We start from the raw sequence: 14783 nt of genomic DNA on the forward strand, positions 1-14783 counted from the left end.
GCACCCATCCCAATCGGGTTTCCGCCCTGGATTCTCGACAGAGACAACACTACTCGGAGTAATGGAAAATCTCCGCCTCCTGGTCGATAAAGGGGATTCAGCTGCGCTGATTTTACTTGATCTCAGCGCAGCGTTTGACACTATCTCCCACAATATACTGCTTGCCTCACTCTCCAACATGGGCATTAGAGGAAAGGCACGTGATTGGATTGCATCCTTCCTGACACTGAGGACATTTCAAATCTCCTCCAGCACCGCGGCATCCAACGTCCATTTCTCCCCCTATGGAGTGCCACAGGGATCTGTGTTAAGTCCCCTGCTTTTTAACCTTTATGTAACCCCGCTCGCCCAGATCGCTGAAATAGCTGGTCTCAAAATGTTCAAATACGCCGACAACTCACAAATCGTATTCTCCCTCTCAAACAATGACCACGACTCCCCCTCCCTCCTGCAGACAGGTCTCAGGAACATCGCCTCCTGGATGAGCACTAATATGCTTAAACTTAACGGCAGCAAAACCGAGGTCTTAATAGTGGGCCCCAACCCGAACCTCTGGAATCCAAGACATTGGCCATCCGAAATGGGCCCCTTACCTACTCCGTCACAACAAGTTTGTAATCTAGGCATTACCATAGACAAGGGCCTAACCATGGAACCCCAGGTTAACAACCTCACAGCTACCTGTTTCACAATTCTGAGGTGGCTCAGAAACATCTTTTGGATTCTCCCGGACGACACTCAAAAGACTGTGGTCAACGCACTGATCACTTCCCGTTTAGACTACGGCAATGTCCTTTACTTGGGAGCCTCACAGGCAGTCATGCGACGCCTCCAACTGGTACAAAACGCTGCAGCCTGACTACTATGCAAATGCCATAGGAGGGAACGTATGTCCGGTCACCTTAAGTTGCTCCACTGGCTAAGAGTCAAAAATAGGGTCAAATTCAAAACTCTTAGCCTCATGCATAGAATAAAATGGGGCAATGCCCCTAGATACCTTCAAACCCTCGGGCATACCTACACGCCGGCCCGATGCTTGAGATCCTCCACCCAAGGCCTATTCTGTGTCCCCAAAACACGCCGAGCAAGGATGGGAGGAAGATCCTTCTCCCTTCTAGGCCCCAAGCTCTGGAACTCCCTCCCGCAACCTCTCCGCTTAGAAACTCGCTACAATCATTTCCGCAAAGCCATCAAGACCTGGCTATTCAACCAGTAACTTGCCCCGGTCTCCTCCCTGAGACTTTCTCCTCCCCTTGGTTCAGTATCTTCTAGCGCCGGGAAACCCTTTTTGGATAGCTGTCGCGCTCAATAAACTCAAAAAATAAATAAATAAATAAAAGTTGTAGTGATGTTTACACAATGATCTCTCTAAAATATATATATATATATATATATATATTCACTGAAAAAAACATAGGTTTCAGGCCTTATATAGTTAGGAATTAGCATTTAAAAAACCATTGAAATTGCTCCTATATAGTTAGTTGTACTAACTATATTTCGCGCACCCGCAATCCACTGCTGATGATGTCACATATTACATCATTCATGACATGGTCAGTGACATCACTTATGACATCACTGATGACATCTCAAATGACATCACTGATCACATCACTGATGACATCATTCATGTGATAATACGATGCACCTCCTCACACTCTAATATAACCTTTGATACACCCAGTGTTAAATACAGACTACCATTCTTGAAACCATTGACACACCAATACCAGTTACTACATAGGCACTCACTGATTCCTAGGTCTACACACACATCCACTCATTCACCTATACAATCACTCATACATACAGTCACTCATCAATACAACACTATCATATGCACTCATACACCTATGCAGACTCTCACACACTGCCACTCATCCGTGGAGTTACTCACACACCTAGTCAGTCATGTAAAGAATCAATCACACTTCCATATCCTCATCTATACAGTTATACACACAACACCTTACTTATTCAAACATATACTAACACATACTTACTCTCTTATACAATCACTGATACAATCACTGATACAAGTACACATTGATCTGCACAGAGTCACACACCTCCCAGCCAGCCACACACACACTCAGTCTCCCATACAAATACTTGGGCAACCAATCAATAACCCATATAGCCACTGATATAGATACTGATCAATACATGCAGCAGCTTACACAACAACAGACATACTGATGCACACATTCAGACAGTTTAGTCACTAACCCATGCATTCAGTAAGACACATTTAATCACTCACTCATACAGTCAGTCACGCACCTACTAAATCCTTCATCCAGACACTTATACATCCACTCATTCTTCAATATGTAAAACATATTTAAACTTTACAGAAACACACAGTCACTGGATGATGTCATCAGTGATGTCATTTGAGATGTCATCAGTGATGTCATCATTGATGTCACTGACCATGTCATGAATGATGTAATATGTGACATCATCAGCAGTGGATTGCGGGTGCGCGAAATATAGTTAGTACAACTAACTATATAGGAGCAATTTCAATGGTTTTTTAAATGCTAATTCCTAACTATATAAGGCCTGAAACCTATGTTTTTTCAGTGAATTTGCAAGGTTTTTTAAATGCTAATACTTAACTATACAAGGCCTGAAACCTATGGTTTTTTCAGTGAATTTCAAAGGTTTTTTAAATGCTAATTCCTAACTATTTAAGGCCTGAAACCTATGGTTTTTTCAGTGAATTTGCAAGGTTTTTTAAATGCTAATTCCTAACTAAATAAGGCCTGAAACCTATGTTTTTTTCAGTGAATTTGCAAGGTTTTTTAAATGCTAATTCTATTAGCGGATAATGTTTAAATATGTTAATATCCTTGTGGGACCACCTGAGCAGCCCTAGGGATCCGATTTTTGGACCGGAGCAAGATGCTCTCTGATTGTGCCGTATTTCTTGCCTTCTGCCCCCCTGATTGTGCCGTATTTCTTGCTTCTGCCCCCCTGATTGTGCCATATTTCTTGGCTTCTGCCCCCCTGATTGTGCCGTATTTCTTGCCTTCTGCACCCTGATTGTGCCATATTTCTTGCCTTCTGCTCCCTGATTGTGCCGTATTTGTTGCCTTCTGCCCACTAATTGTGCCATTTTTTTCTTGCCTTCTGCCCCCTGATTGTGCCGTTTGTTGTGCCTTCTGTCCCCTGATTGTGCCGTTTTTTGTGCCCTGCCCCCCTGATTGTATTATCTTTGGCAGTGTTTGTTCACTGCTGGTATTGCCTTTGCCTGTGCTTCTTTGCTGCCGTTATTGTCTTTGACAGTGTTTGTTTGCTGCCATTATTGTCTTTGCCAGTGTTTGTTTGCTGCCATTATTGTCTTTGCCAGTGCTTGTTCGCTGCTGGTATTAACTGTCATGTTCTGGACGCCGAACGCCCGTGGCGGCCGGAAAGAGAGCAAAAACTACAATTCCCGGCATGCCGCGATGACGTCGCGTTCCGACGCGAGCTGCGCGCGCATGCCAGGAAATAAATACTGAAGTCTAACGGCGGTGAAACGCCGATAATTCCGTATGCGGTGGCGTTCCCGGAGTCCCTGGCTGGAGGCGGTAAGAGGTGTCTGGCGTTCCAGTGGGCATCTTTACCGTGAGTAATCTGGTGGTGCTGGGTGTGTGGCGTTGGTAGCTTCGATCCCAACTACACATCCACACCCGGTTTTCTGTTCTGAAGCGGCACTCTGTGCCTATCTATTTGGAAACTCAAGAGGCTCAGTGGTTGAGAGGGTGGTCACAAACTTTTGTGGCTGCATGTTGGTTCTCAGGGAAACGGACCTGATGAGCGAGCCAACTCAGAATTGAGCCTGCAAGGTGCATTATTGCTGTAAATATTGTATATACTGGTACTCTTGCAAGGAGGCGATAGGACTCACTTGGAGCTTTTTTCTTTGAGCCTCGCTTTCCTTCTGCCCTCACTGTTTGTGTCATAGCAGAACTTCTTGAGGGCACGCCCGTTAATAACCTTTACAGAGTGAGGATTAACTCTGTAACGCCAATGTGAAGTATTTCTTTTACTGTGTGGCAAGGAAGTGTTTCTGAGGAGCGCAGTATTCATTATTGTTTTCTTATATCATTCTGGACAGGAGACAGGAGGGTATTGGAAAGGTTAACCAAAGGAACTGTGTGGCTGCCCATTGAAAGAAACATATGCATTACTTTGGGGTATGTGTGGTGACTTAACTTTTGAGCAACAGCCAACAGTCTGTGCCTGGAGTAAAGGGAGTGAATCGTGTTTATTTTGTATTCACAGTTTGACCCCGTTCCTCACACCACAACAATCTCCTGTCTCCATTGGATTTGGTCTTTGCGTATTTTACTTTACAGGTACTAACTGGTGATTAGTGGGGGGGAGGAGTTGGGTGGAGAGATTAGATTACTTTGTTGTAGTATAGGGAGATAGGGTGCTTTAATATCTTGTTCTTTGTCATTGCAGATCTCCCTCCCCGCTGTTCCCTCCCTTCCCGCGGCCTGCTGCACTCTCTTAGCAGCTCTGTGTTTTATTACAGAGCTCTGAGGTCGTTTGGTAGGGCCGGGATTGGACTCTCATCACAGCCCCGAGGAAGTTTGGAGCCAAGCCTGATAGAATTATCGGCCCAAGGATTTTGCCTCCTCTTGGCTGTGCTGAGAGTTCGCCATGACCACCTTAGAGGATGTCATGGCCGCTTTGGCCTTAGTACAGGTGGAGCTAACAGCTGCTAATAGGGAGGTAGCAGCTTCCAGGGCTGAGAACGCACAACTGCGTGCCAGGCTGGATAGAATGCCCACCCCCACTACCACTACAGGGGCATCCAGTAGCACCTCCCCTGCCACATCTGTGGTAGTGGAAATGCCTGCACAAATCCCGCTAGCACCCCCGGAAAGGTACTATGGTGATATCAAAAAGATTCAAGTATTTATGACACAGATCCAGATGCACTTTATGTGCAAACCCAAGATGTTTTCCACACACCAAGCAAGAGTAGCTTTCCTGATCTCATACTTAGGGGGAGAAGCTGCACAGTGGGCGGTTCCAATTGTCAAAAGGGATGACCCACTTTTATATCATTGGGATAATTTCAGAGAGGAGTTTGAAAAAACCTTTGACAGGAGGGCCGAGACTCTCACGGCCGACAGAGAGTTGTTACAATTAAAACAGGGAGACAATGACCTTGTTACCTAGCTCAACAATTTCAGAAGATTAGTGGCCGAAACAGATTGGCCTGAAGCCAAAAGAACCGCTTTGTTCTATCAAGGCCTCCATGAAGATATGAAGGACGTCTTAGCCCAGATAGATCCTCAGCCCCGTACGTGTTCTGCTCTAATAGTCCTTACGTTGCGATTAGATCATCGCATGAAGGAAAGAAAAGGAGAGCATAAGAAGAAGGACAAAGCCGTGATGCCTTATGAACAACCTGGTAACAGTGATAAACCAACTTCGTCTCCCGAGGCCATGGAGATAGGGGCGGTGCGAGCCTCCTTAACCACCAGCGAAAGAGAACACAGACGCAAGCAAGGATTGTGTCTCTATTGTGGGAAGAAAGGCCATTATGTAAGGGAATGCCCAGTGAAGCCTAAAGGTAACCGAGGACGGGGAGGCCCGAGTGTAGCAGGAGTCTCCGCAAAAGAGTCGGGAAACGACAAAGCTTGATGGAAAGCGAAGGGAAACCCTCAAGCATACACATTATCCCTTCACTCACCCCGGATTCCTTGGATATGAGAAACCACCTGTTTATGAACATGTACATTACCATTAACAAGAAACGACAAGAGGTGCAGGTAATGGTTGATTCAGGAGCCACAGGTTGTTTCATGGATTGTTCCATGGCTCGTCGATTAGGAATAACCCTCATTTCCAAAGAAAGACCTGAAACAGTCTACGCTGTTGATGGACATGAACTTCAAGCAGGACCAATTACTTATCGTACAAGCGAGTATGAAATGGTATGTTCCGATTCCCACCAGGAACGGTTGATCTTCAACATCATTGAAGCTCCGCAATATGGAATCATCCTAGGTCTTCCCTGGCTACAAAAACATGATCCGGATATACGTTGGGCTACCAAATCCATTCAATTCCTTTCCCCTTATTGTCGAGAACACTGTTTTCCCACGGAGAAAGAGCCTGCACAAAACTTAGAGCCTATGCAAGCAATCGCCACAGCAGCAGAAAAAGACGTAATTCTGCCCTCTTGTTATGCTGAGTTTGGACTAGTGTTCAGTGACAAAGAGGCCGAGGTGCTGCCACCTCACCGCACGTATGATTGTCGCATTGACCTCCTCCCTGGCTCCGAGATTCCAAACGGAAGGATTTACGCGCTTACTATACCTGAAACAGAGACGCTACGAGAATATCTTGACAAATATTTGGCTTTAGGATTTATTCGACCCTCTAGATCACCTGCAGCATCCCCTTTGTTCTTCATACCAAAGGCTAATGGTGAAAAGAGATGTTGCATCGACTATAGAGCATTAAACGCCATCACGGTGAAAAATCAATATCCGCTACCTTTGATCCCGGTGCTGCTAGAACAAGTCAGAGCAGCACATATCTATACGAAGTTGGACTTGCGTGGGGCTTATCACCTTGTTCGCATAAGACGGGGTGATGAGTGGAAAACGGCCTTTAAGACGCGGTATGGATTATATGAGTATTTAGTAATGCCCTTTGGGCTTTGCAATGCACCGGCCGCATTTCAATTTTTTCTGAATGAGGTCCTTCGTGAATTCCTGGATCGTTACGCTGTCGTTTATATTGACGACATTCTCATTTATTCCAACTCAACAGAGGAACACATCTCCCATGTAAAATCAGTGCTGCAAGCCCTCCAGAAACACCATCTCTTCTGTAAAATCACCAAATGTGAATTTCACGTCACGACGGTGGAGTTCCTAGGTGTGATGCTTACTCCGTCAGGGCAAGTGATGGCCGACAGAAAAGTCCAAGCAATTATAGACTGGCCCCGTCCCAACAATGTTAAAGACATACAGAGCCTGTTGGGGTTTGCCAACTTCTACAGGCGATTCATCGCTGGTTTCTCAGGAATGGTGTCACCCCTCACGCAACTCACGAAGAAAAACATCCCGTTTGTATGGACAGACAAAGCTCAACAAGCATTCGATGAGCTCAAGGCCGCGTTCTCCTCTGCACCAGTGTTAACACACGCCAATCCGGATTTACCATTCATAGTCGGGCAGACGCTTCAGAAATAACCCTGGGAGCAGTGTTATCTCAAAAGGAAGACTCGACAGGCACTCTGCACCCGATTGCCCACATGTCCAGGAAGCTCAATCCCTTGGAAGTAAACTACACCATCGCCGAAAAGGAACTGCTAGCTATACGGGATGCCTTTATGGAATGGCGACACTGGTTGATGGGATCTCGGCACCAGATCACGGTATACACCGATCACCGTAATCTTCAGTTTTTAAGAGCTGCGAGACACCTTTCCCCCAGACAATTAAGGTGGATGATGTACTTTGAAGAGTTCCACTTCGTGGTTACCTTTAGGCCTGGTACCTACAATAGAAAGGCGGATGCACTTACCAGGAGAGAGAACCACCTGATACCAGAGGAGAAACCGGTGCAGTCTATCATTGACCCTGCAAAAGTCATAGGGGTAACTCATACAGAAGACTTCATATCCCGAGTCAGGAGGGGAGTGCAAACCTGTGTGTGGCGCACATGGCTCAGACATCACCCGGAATGGAAAATGAAACATGGCCTTCCGATGAGAGGAAAACAGGTACTGGTGCCCTCATAAATCTTACGCCGTGTTGTGTTCTCTTGGTGCCATGACGTTCCGTGTGCCGGTCACATGGGTTTTGTCAAGACCGTGGAAAAAATCCAGAGGCAGTTCTGGTGGCCTTCCCTTAGACCGGATGTGCTTCGTTGGGTGGCGGAGTGCGTTACATGCAGTCAAATGAAAACGAACAGACAAAAACCTCAGGGAATGTTACTACCTTTGCCCACTCCGGAGAATCCGTGGGAGAGGTTCTCAGTCGACTTCATTGTGGGGCTTCCAAAAGATCAAGGCAAAACAGCCATAATTGTGGTAGTGGACTTCTTGACCAAAATGGGTCACTTAATTCCTTGTGCCCAAGTACCCACTGCAGGACAATTAGCTCAACTACTCCTGGTGAACATTGTAAGACTGCATGGCCTTCCCAGAGACATAGTGTCCGATCGAGGAGCACAATTCACTGCGAGATTTTGGAAAACCTGGTGTAAGGCGTTGCACATCACTTCGTCTGTGTCCACCAGTTTCCATCCGCAGACGGATGGACAGACGGAGAGACTGAACCAATCCCTGAAACAGTACCTACGTTGCTACGTACAAGATAGTAGTGAGTCATGGGTTGATTGGTTGTGGGTGGCAGAAATAGCCTACAACAGCACTCAACATGCATCCACTCAATACACGCCTTTCTTTTGCTCTTATGGTCATCATCCCAGGTTCACCCCTATGCTATTGCCATCTGATAAGGTGAGGTTACCTGAGGTAAGGGATAGGTTGTTGCGGGTGCGCAAAATACTTTTGAGCACACGCAAAAATCTTGAAAAGGCCAAAGCTAGGTATAAACACCAAGCGGACAAACACCGGAGACCTAATCCTGTATATAAAAAGGGTGATTTAGTATGGTTGTCCACCAGGCATATTAAATTTAAGAAGCACAGTGTGTTTAATCCTAAGTTTATTGGTCCTTACCGGGTGGTGAGTCATGTGAACCCGGTTGCTGTGCGACTGCGTTTGCCGGCGCATCTTCGCATACACCCTGTGTTTCACGTTTCCCTTTTGAAACCCTCTAGGAGTCCAATTCGTAAGTCCCCGGTGCCTATATGGGTGATGCAGGATCAGGAATATGAGGTGAGATGTATCCGGGACTCTAGATTGGTGAGAGGTCGTTTGCAATATCTGATCTCCTGGAAGGGGTTTGGGCCAGAGGAGGATTCTTGGGAGCCAGTGAACGCTGTTAAAGCACCCCGGCTGGTGGCCCGGTTTCACCGTTTGTTTCCTGACAAACCTGGAGGTGGTGGGACCCCTTTGTAAAGGGGGGTGTACTGTCATGTTCTGGACGCCGAGCGCCCGTGGCGGCCGGAAAGAGAGCAAAAACTACAATTCCCGGCATGCCGCGATGACGTCGCGTTCCGACGCGAGCTGCGCGCGCATGCCAGGAAATAAATACTGAAGTCTAACGGCGGTGAAACGCCGATAATTCCGTATGCGGTGGCGTTCCCGGAGTCCCTGGCTGGAGGCGGTAAGAGGTGTCTGGCGTTCCAGTGGGCATCTTTACCGTGAGTAATCTGGTGGTGCTGGGTGTGTGGCGTTGGTAGCTTCGATCCCAACTACACATCCACACCCGGTTTTCTGTTCTGAAGCGGCACTCTGTGCCTATCTATTTGGAAACTCAAGAGGCTCAGTGGTTGAGAGGGTGGTCACAAACTTTTGTGGCTGCATGTTGGTTCTCAGGGAAACGGACCTGATGAGCGAGCCAACTCAGAATTGAGCCTGCAAGGTGCATTATTGCTGTAAATATTGTATATACTGGTACTCTTGCAAGGAGGCGATAGGACTCACTTGGAGCTTTTTTCTTTGAGCCTCGCTTTCCTTCTGCCCTCACTGTTTGTGTCATAGCAGAACTTCTTGAGGGCACGCCCGTTAATAACCTTTACAGAGTGAGGATTAACTCTGTAACGCCAATGTGAAGTATTTCTTTTACTGTGTGGCAAGGAAGTGTTTCTGAGGAGCGCAGTATTCATTATTGTTTTCTTATATCATTCTGGACAGGAGACAGGAGGGTATTGGAAAGGTTAACCAAAGGAACTGTGTGGCTGCCCATTGAAAGAAACATATGCATTACTTTGGGGTATGTGTGGTGACTTAACTTTTGAGCAACAGCCAACAGTCTGTGCCTGGAGTAAAGGGAGTGAATCGTGTTTATTTTGTATTCACAGTTTGACCCCGTTCCTCACACCACAACAATCTCCTGTCTCCATTGGATTTGGTCTTTGCGTATTTTACTTTACAGGTACTAACTGGTGATTAGTGGGGGGGAGGAGTTGGGTGGAGAGATTAGATTACTTTGTTGTAGTATAGGGAGATAGGGTGCTTTAATATCTTGTTCTTTGTCATTGCAGATCTCCCTCCCCGCTGTTCCCTTCCCTTCCCGCGGCCTGCTGCACTCTCTTAGCAGCTCTGTGTTTTATTACAGAGCTCTGACGTCGTTTGGTAGGGCCGGGATTGGACTCTCATCACAGCCCCGAGGAAGTTTGGAGCCAAGCCTGATATTATCTTTGCCTGAGCTGTGTGGGCTATGAGAGCTATGTGGGCTGTGAGAGCTGTATGGGCTGTGAGAGCTGTGTGGGCTGTGTGGGATGTGAGAGCTATGTGGGCTGTGAGAGCTGTGTGGGCTATGAGGGCTGTGAGGGCTGTGTGGGCTGTGAGAGCTGTGTGGGCTGTGAGAGCTGCATGGGCTTGAGAGCTGTGAGAGCTGTGTGGGATGTGCGCTGTGTGGGCTGTGAGGGCTGTGTGAGCTCTGAGGGCTGTGTGGGCTGTGAGAGCTGTGTGGGCTGTGAGAGCTGTGTGGGCTGTGAGAGCTGTGTGGGCTGGGAGAGCTGTGTGGGCTGTGAGGGCTGTGTGGGCTGTGAGAGCTGTGTGGGCTGTGAGAGCTCTGTGGGCTGTGAGAGCTGTGTGGGCTGGGAGAGTGTGGGCTGTGTGGGCTTTGAGAGCTGTCGGAGCTGTGTGGGCTGTGAGAGCTGTGTGGGCTGTGAGAGCTGTGTGGGCTGTGTGAGCTGTGAGAGCTCTGTGGGCTGTGAGAGCTGTGTGGGCTGTGAGGGCTGTGTGGGATGTGAGCTGTGTGGGCTGTGAGGGCTGTATGGGCTGTGAGGGCTGTGTGGGCTGTGAGAGCTGTGTGGGCTGTGAGAGCTGCGTGGGCTGTAAGAGCTGTGAGAGCAGTGTGGGATGTGAGCTGTGTGGGCTGTGAGGGCTGTGTGAGCTGTGAGGGCTGTGTGGGCTGTGAGAGCTGTGTGGGCTGTGAGAGCTTTGTGAGCTGTGAGAGCTGTGTGGGCTGTAAGGGCTGTGTGGGCTGTGAGAGCTGTGTGGGCTGTGAGAGCTGTGTGGGCTGTGAGAGCTGTGTGGGCTGTGAGAGCTGTGTGGGCTGTGAGAGTGTGGGCTATGTGGGCTGTGAGAGCTGTGTGGGCTGTGAGAGCTGTGTGGGCTGTGAGAGCTGTGTGGGCTGTGTGAGATGTGAGAGCTGTGTGGGCTGTGAGAGCTGTGTGGGCTGTGAGGGCTGTGTGGGCTGTGAGGGCTGTGAGAGCTGAGTGGGCTGTGAGAGTTGTGTGGGCTGTGAGAGCTGTGTGGGCTGTGAGCTCTGCTTCTTTTGTGTCTCGGTCTACCTAGCACAAGATGAATGCCAACACGTCCTGGTTAGAAGTGTTGACAGCCAATGAGCATGCTGCTTTCCTTTGAAAGGCATGCTGATTGGCTGCCACTGTCTGTCAACATTCCAAACCAGAAAGTGCTGGCAGCCATCTTGTGCCTCGGTAGAACCAAGGCACAAGAAAGCAGTGAAACAAAGGTGCAAAACACAAAGGGGGCAGGGTAGAAGCACAAGGCCCCCCCAGGCCTCCCCCCCCCCCAAAATATTTTTTGAAAAATCGCGGGGGTACGCGTACCCCCGCAATTTTTTGAAAAAAAAATTTGGGGGCCCGGGGGGGGGGGCTTGTGGGACCCCCTGAGCAGGCCTAGGGGGTCAGGGTGCTTCTACCCTGCCCCCTTTTTGAGTTCTACATGTTTGTTTTTCTGCTATCCTGTGCCTCAGTTTACCGAGGCAGAAGATGGCTGCCAACAATTTCTGTTTTGGAATGTTCACAGACAGTATCAGCAAATCAGCATACAGCTCGTACTCGGGAAGGTACAGAGTACAGTAAGCTTACGTGCACTCACGGTGTCCCGCCCATAGATATATAATTTGGGAAAATTTAATTTTCTCAACAACTACTGGAGGGATGTTCACCAAATATACAAAAGGCACTTCTGCATACCAGGCTCTACCATTTTGCCAAGTTTGGTATAATTCCATTCAGCTGTTCGGGCTGTAGCCGTGTCTAAAGGTCCTATGGGAAATTGCATTGGACTCAATTTCACATTCAATTTTCTTAAAAACTACTGGAGGGATTTACACCAAACATACAAAAGGCACTGCTGCATACCAGTCCCTACCATTTTGCCAAATCTGGTGTAATTCCGTTCAGCCGTTTGAGCTGTAGCCTTGTCAGAATGTCCCTATGGAATTTAAAATTAGGAAAACACGTTTTGGGACCCCCCTTTTTTCTCGGCCCCTGCTTGACGAATCCCCCCAAAACTTTCAGAGAAGGAGCGGAGCGAAGCAATTTTAAGGAAAATTACACGCAGATTCCTCAATCGGCGCCAAAGTTATTCCCAATAGAATGTTTGGAATTTCCTATGGTAACTAGGTCCCATCTATATATACCTACTGGTGACTGCCAGTAGGTAATATCTATATATATATATATACACTTTTACAGCAAAATCTTTATTCATAGGATTAGCTAATGCCATCAATGCTGCGCTGAAAAATGTTTAAAACATTTCAGGCTCAGTATTGCAGCTTTCGGTTGATAGACCACCATCGAGGCCAACCTGGAATGATAAAAGCAGTCCCTGATACATGTGTTTTGCTCTTATTTGAGTGCATCTGATAGGCATAGCTCTGCCCAGACACAAGGAGTACCCAGTATAAGTCAAAGCAATACCAGCTCATCCTGTGCTTAAAGACTTTGCTGCAAAAGTGGCAAAAGGCTTTGTCACTTTTGTAGCTCAGCGTGGATGGCCCTGTGGTAATCCTGTGCTTAAACAGTCATTTGAGGAGAGCAGTTTCAGAGTGTCGGTGGTGTGGTATAGAGCTCCATGTGGAGGAGCTGCTCTCCACCTAAAACACAGGAACTACCCAGGGTTCTCTACTTACTTTTTGCATATAGACTTGCTAGACACTGACATATATATACAATATGTTTTGACAATATATGTATATATTTATATATATTTGAGCAATAATATAGGGTGTTTTCAAATTTTTCAATATAACACATCCTATTAGCTCTAAAGACCTGTGTCACAATTTAAAATTTATAAATTGAATCAGCTCGTATGGCCTTCTCCCTACCCGATCAGAATAATAAACAAAAACATTTTTTCTTTGCACATAACACTTTAGGCACGAGGTTTTTCGTTTTTTAGTTTGGTTTGGGTAAGTCAGTGAATTTATAAGATGCATATATTACATATGTTTTTGATTTAGCATTTTTTTGGGATACTTCAATCATTACACACAAGCGTTGGACAAGAAGATTGACAGTATTGATGTTTTTGTAGTTCAAGAGGGTATAATATTTATGTATTATGCAGTTATGAAACAAACTTTTTTGGACTATAATATATGTGTTTTAATTGAAACATTTTATAAAAGGTCTATAGAGGGATCTTTTTACAAATACACATCATCTCCAAATTATGACACTTTGTGAATTTCTGAATTTTTGATGTAAATTATTCCCATGTATTTATACAGATATTATGTACAGTGATGATCAAATGCCAGAACTCTTGGTTTCATTTCTGTGCACTTAAATGACTATGTATAAAGTTGCACATATTGATAGCATCTTGTTACACCTAAAACGTGTTTTTAAGTCTTTCTACCATGTTTAAGTTTAGGTCACTTGACTTCCTAACACCCGATTGGTGTATGGTGTTTTACATTTGTTGGGTCACATGTAACGTGACTCCAGTGAGCAAGGCGACTGAGTTCGTCGAAACACGTCTGGTTTATTTGAGTACTTGCAGTTCACTTGAAATATTTGAAGAAATATATACCTGCTTTTCAACAGAAGGAAGTGTCCGTTTCTCCGTGCAATCTGTGCACCTGGGAGGGTTTTTGATTCGATATATATATATATACTAGCAGCCCGTCCTGACGTTGTCCGGGAGCAAAAGGCTGCATCAGGGCCCCCGCATGCCCCGCAGAAGAGTTGTCTGTGCAAGTCCTGGCCCTGTTCAACTGATTTGGCCCACTTGTATTATTTTTTTAATTCGTATGTATTGTTTTCCGCATTTTATGTTGTCCACAAGATGTGAGGAAAGTGTCGTGTCACCTGTTTAATGTTTTTTTTCTTTCGAAGGCTCTTTCCGTGTGTTCGTTTTTGTATCCCTTCAAAGAAGTTTCCCTTTCGTTTTGTCAATTGGGTGGTCAAGTCCTGGCAGTGCTCGAGTGATTATGGGCAGTTGTTATTTTCGTTATTCGTATGTCTTATTGTAAGCGTTTTATCTTGTCCGCAAGATGTGAGGAAAGTCTCGTCAATGCGCAGTCGGTTGCGTTTCTCCGTTAAGAAATGTCGGCTTTTTTTGTTCTTGTGTACCCCCTTGTGACGTCGTTGGTCAATGGCCAATGGTTAAAGACTTTTTTTTTGGTAAGCCGAAGTCGTGTGTGTTTCTTTAGTGCGTTGTGATTGGTGTAGTATGCGATTAATCCTGCCCCCTGTGTGGCATCATTTGATACTCCTCGTCGATGGAAGGCCCGCCCGGTTTTTAATGCGAAGGCGTCAATGTTGTCTGAGTAACTGCAACAAATGCGTGTATATTTCTTATAGCGCGCACCTCTGCTGTTTTTGTATATTGGTGTTATCGCGCTGTATGTGTGAATTTAAATTCATTGAAAGCGCATTTCCGCTGTATGTGTTGGGATTTGCAAATGTTTGAT

The sequence above is a fragment of the Lissotriton vulgaris genome, chromosome 5 (assembly GCF_964263255.1).
Source record: "Lissotriton vulgaris chromosome 5, aLisVul1.2, whole genome shotgun sequence".
NCBI lineage: Eukaryota > Metazoa > Chordata > Amphibia > Caudata > Salamandridae > Lissotriton > Lissotriton vulgaris.